The sequence below is a fragment of the Wasmannia auropunctata genome, unplaced genomic scaffold, assembly GCF_000956235.1.
Source record: "Wasmannia auropunctata unplaced genomic scaffold, wasmannia.A_1.0 LD335986.1, whole genome shotgun sequence".
NCBI lineage: Eukaryota > Metazoa > Arthropoda > Insecta > Hymenoptera > Formicidae > Wasmannia > Wasmannia auropunctata.
Genome location: NW_012026904.1, coordinates 1,278,365 through 1,283,014, shown reverse-complemented (window position 1 = coordinate 1,283,014; position 4,650 = coordinate 1,278,365). Strand labels below are relative to the sequence as shown.

At 41.3% G+C, this 4,650-nt stretch overlaps 1 long non-coding RNA gene across 1 annotated transcript; it reads left to right on the top strand.

The window, feature by feature from the left end:
* The first annotated feature begins 3,185 nt into the window (after window positions 1–3,185).
* Window positions 3,186–4,287, top strand: LOC105454346. The gene is made up of 2 exons (XR_974988.1): window positions 3,186–3,306; window positions 3,416–4,287. It is a non-coding gene; the product is annotated as an uncharacterized LOC105454346 (long non-coding RNA).
* The last annotated feature ends 363 nt before the right edge of the window (window positions 4,288–4,650 follow it).

The following is a 4,650-nucleotide window of genomic DNA, read 5'->3' as shown; positions in this document are numbered from 1 at the left end:
ATCTTTATTTATGAAAATATTTTTATCGAGAGATATCATTCTTTCGGATACGGAATCGTGATTCTTCATTGCCATCGTCGCCATAATTAGATTGAAGAGTTTCATATTTGTTGCGTGAAGCATTCCGTTTTTTTTTTCTTTATCAATGCGATGATTAAGCTTGTCGAGCGTATAGGATATAGAGGAAAACTAAAGTGTTCTCCGCTGAGATTACGTGATGAAAGGAGTGGATGTCCAATATACGATTTCTTCGGATAAGCCGCCCGTGAAAGGACAGAAAGAGAGAGGGAGAGAGAGAGAAAGATCAGGAAAGAGTCGTCTATAAAAATAATCTTCCAAAGACTCTCGATTCTCGATTGATACTCTCTGGGGAGATCTAGGAGGGTTGCTTTCTTTGTGAGCGGGTTTTTCTCTTCGTTGCTTCTCTCCACAAAGCTTTATCGCACTGACGTGAGGAGTTCTCGCCGTTTTTTACACTTTTCCGATTTGATTCTGTCGCCGGTGCTTGTTAAGCGAAGAAAATATGAAGCAATTGAAACTTCAGAGATATCGTATAGTTTTCACACGCACATTACATTAATTTCATAGAATTTGGAATAGACGGAAATAGAAAGTAATTATATAATAATTTATTTCGTCTTCGTTATATCAAAAATGTTCAGAACGAAATCAAAGTCTGGCGAATATAAGACCGGTTTAATAAATAAATTTTCTCTGAACTTGTGTAGGATGCGATTGTGATGGACGATAATGCTGCCGTATAGGAACAAGATGTGGGAAGTTATACTTCCCAATTACATTTTGAAAGAAAGAACGAGATCGGCCGAAGATGCGCGTCAATTTTTATGCAGCGTGAAATAGCGATCGCCCCCTTAACGTACATCTCCGATCAGCCGGACAAAACTCGGCCCGCTACCGCTCGTATCCGATAATTGTTAATGAATAAATATAAGTCTCGCACAATAGGGCGCCCATATGCGACCGGACGTGAGTGACAATGGCCCGTCGTGATGCTTATGAAGTGACAGGTGACGCTTTCGTTTCGAAAAGAGAGAAAGAGAGAGAGAAAGAGAGAAACTCATTTAAAATCGACCATTTCGAGAGATTGACTCGTTTGCACTTACGATCCCGGCCCACCTTCCCATATACAGTCCTTCAATTGCATCCAACGTTACGGTTGTGAATTACAATGCGACAGAGGAAATGAGGAAGGGCGTGCCTGAGCAAAGTCAATGCGGTGCTCTCTTTAATTCATCCCGTGTAATTCATTCGTTACGTCTTAACGGAGATTATACTGTACATTTCCATATTTCATCGATTCATTATAAAATTGCGGGGGGTCTCTTTTCTTCTCCTCTGTTTTTTTAATCTGTATTTTATAAAGTTGCTTGTCACATTGATATCACATTAATATCACGTGTTTTTTTTTAAATATTTTTCCGCATTATTTTAAAGATTTTTGATCTTGTATATATTTCTTTTCCGTACTATTTCAATATAACTAATGTTTCAAATAGTACATTTGCTGGATTATATGTGTATACATACACGAAAAGAACAATTTTGCTGAATCCAAATCTGAAAATAATTTTTGTTCAATAATCAAAATAATTTTGTGCAAAAATCAAAATGATTGCTAGAATATCAAAACGTTTTATAGCTATAGTTATATCTATATTGATAATGTTTATTTGTTTTAACATTTTAACAAATTATTTTGATAATTCAACAAAAAATTATTCTTAGATCTGTTTTTAGCAAAATTTTTAGACCTTTCAACAAAATCGTTCTTTCTATGTGTATATATATAAATAAAATTTGTTATGATAGTTAGCCTGTCGTTCGACAGTAATGCTGACACATATGTGACACATGCAGCACGCGGTCGTTTGCGCGTCAACCAAATCGGCGTTAAGGCAGTGTGAAAAGTCGGTCAAGTGAATCCGAAGCGTGAAGTATTCGACAGAAAGACGTTTTCCGCATGGCGGATTTGAAATAAATTTCTATATCTTCTACGGCGGGGACGCGTAGCCGGTGAACTCGCTCGCTCGAGATACTTATCTGAAGCGAAGAAGGAAGGATGAAAGAAGCGGGTTCGATGGCTGTTCTGCGTGGGAGAATGGCTCCTACCGAAACGCATACGGCGCGATGAATGGCGTAACAAAATCGTAACGAAAAAAAAAACTCGAGCATGTGACAAGTCTTTGTGCGCGAACGGAACCTCAGGTTGTTCCCCTCGCGCTTCTTACACGTAGGTGTTTATCGCGTACGCTTGTTTGATATTCGTACACAACACTTTATTGCTGGTCGAATGATGTGATCGTGTAAGTCTTGATTAACAATGAAGAGAAAGGGGAGAGAACGGTGCTTACATGTGAAAAAATTGCAACGAGGAAATGAACGTGTGACGCGAATATGTGTCATAAATCATTTGTCAAATAATGAGGAGAGATTTGCTTACGTAAGTCACATATATACGCGTCTACATAATTTAATAGGCATTATATCTTATTGGAAACGTGTTATTAAAAAGCGCGACGTAATAATTGACGTATTAGCACTGACAATCCCGCACGATCGCTGGCCATTACGGATGGATGGCGCGTCGTGGAAGCGAGGCTCGCGCACTGCTCTTTGAAATTTAGCAGCCACCTGGTATAAATGGCCGAATGTGGTAATTATACGCAAGTCAGCCCGCCGTCCATGCGGCATTAACGTCTAAGGGCCTTGGGCTGTGGGAGGTTTCAGTAACGTGTATCGGAGAGGGCAGGAACGAGTTGCAGCCCTAATATTTTGACGTGGCCTAATGAAACAATGCGAGGCACCGTCCCGAGAGCGCGAGCGAGAGGATGAACGCCGGTACAGGCCGGCCTGGGCCTCGGTGCGAGCAAGACGGACGCGGAGGAATGGAAGAAACCACAGAAATTGTGGACGGGTCCTCCGTCTCGCCGGAATTATTGCTTGCGCGCACCGGCGGAAGCAGCTGCGCCGTAAATCTGCATTTTCGACAGGTGTTGCGTTGATTGCATTGCATCGGCCGATCCGAAGGAGCGTCTTTCAGGCGTCATCCGCATCCGTGGGAATTGCAAGAGTCGAGGACAATACTGTGTTTGTTGCCGAGGTTCACGCTACATTAATTCCACAATGTTTCGCGCGACGTTCGCGTACATCGCGATGCCAAATGCTCTTCTGTCACTTACGAGCAGAATTCTGGCTATTGGCGCAACATTGAATGTTTATTCCAAATTATCTCATTCGTGATACATAGACATACAATGCAACATTTACGTTAGAATTTTTAATAAGGTTAATTTAACAATACATTATAACGGGCGGCACAGTTTTTCGAGTGAGAAATATTAGTTAAAAAAATTTTTTATTTTTCTCATTTTAATTTATTATTATTTGACGAAAGGCATGCAGAAATTGTACGAAATGGCTGACTATCTTAGCCAATGATTGGACTTCGATTGGCGGCCATCGAAGCGGTCGACACTCTCGAACTGGTCGATGCATCAGGTTCTGCAGCAGGTCTAATCACGTTCCTTTTTCTCGTGCGTTTTCTCGACGGTAAGGCAGACCAAGGGTCAGTGATTGGTCGAGACGGGAGAAGGGGCCTATGCGGCCCTAAGGCCCCCATCCGAGATCGGCCGTCCTACCACCACGGGGATACCTTTGACGGGTCGGCAATAAGAACAAGTATGAAATCAACCTCCCGACAGACAACAGACTCTATCAGATGGTAATTATGTGTATGGCTGATACAAGGAGATACGGCCCGATATGCACCTATATCCGAAATCTATACTGGGTGTCAAACTCTGAAATAGAATTCTTCGTTAACGAAATGCCAGCTCGAGTGAACGCTCAAGTATTGTACTTCTCTTGTGGCAATAATGCGAGACCGAGTGCACAAAAAAAACAATTCTCTGCCTCAAGTTTGTTAAATGTCGTGAAACTGTACGTCAACATCTTTTCGATATCATCGTGTTACATAATTTTTGAGTATAGTGTTTCAGTGGGATAATTATACGAGCAGGTGCGATAGCTCTCTTCGAGCCGTTAAATTACGTGTACACTGAAATAATCTGGCATGTGCGCATCAAATTGATTAAAGAACGTACTACATCATTTTCTTAACATTGCGGCGTCACTTGATCTTTTTAAAATTTATCTCAAAAAGACGCGTATTCATATATCTTTTACTGAAAGTAAAATAAATTTACAAATACATCGATGTATTTAAACGTTGCTTAGCGATCAATAATTACGATTAATAATATTGAATACAGCTTTTTAAGCAATTTATTTACGAGTCTTAAGGATAAGAGCTTCTACAGGATTTAAGCTAATAGATCGCTTTCGGAGCACCCGGTACGTAAAATACGTTCGAGACGGTACGTTAGCGACTGACATTATGAGTGACGTACGATATGGAGGAAGGCATCGGGCAGTCTATAATATATAATAAAAATGCATCCACACGCCTCGATGAGTTGATTGTCTGCTTGTCCGGATGCCAAAACGTCCGAACTCGTGCATTTCATATCGCGTTTTATGCATTTACGAAGCGCCCCGCTCCTTCGTACTCGGGTGGTCAAGGAATCGGCCCACGGCGCTCTTTCGTCGTCCCGCGTCGTCGTCGAATAA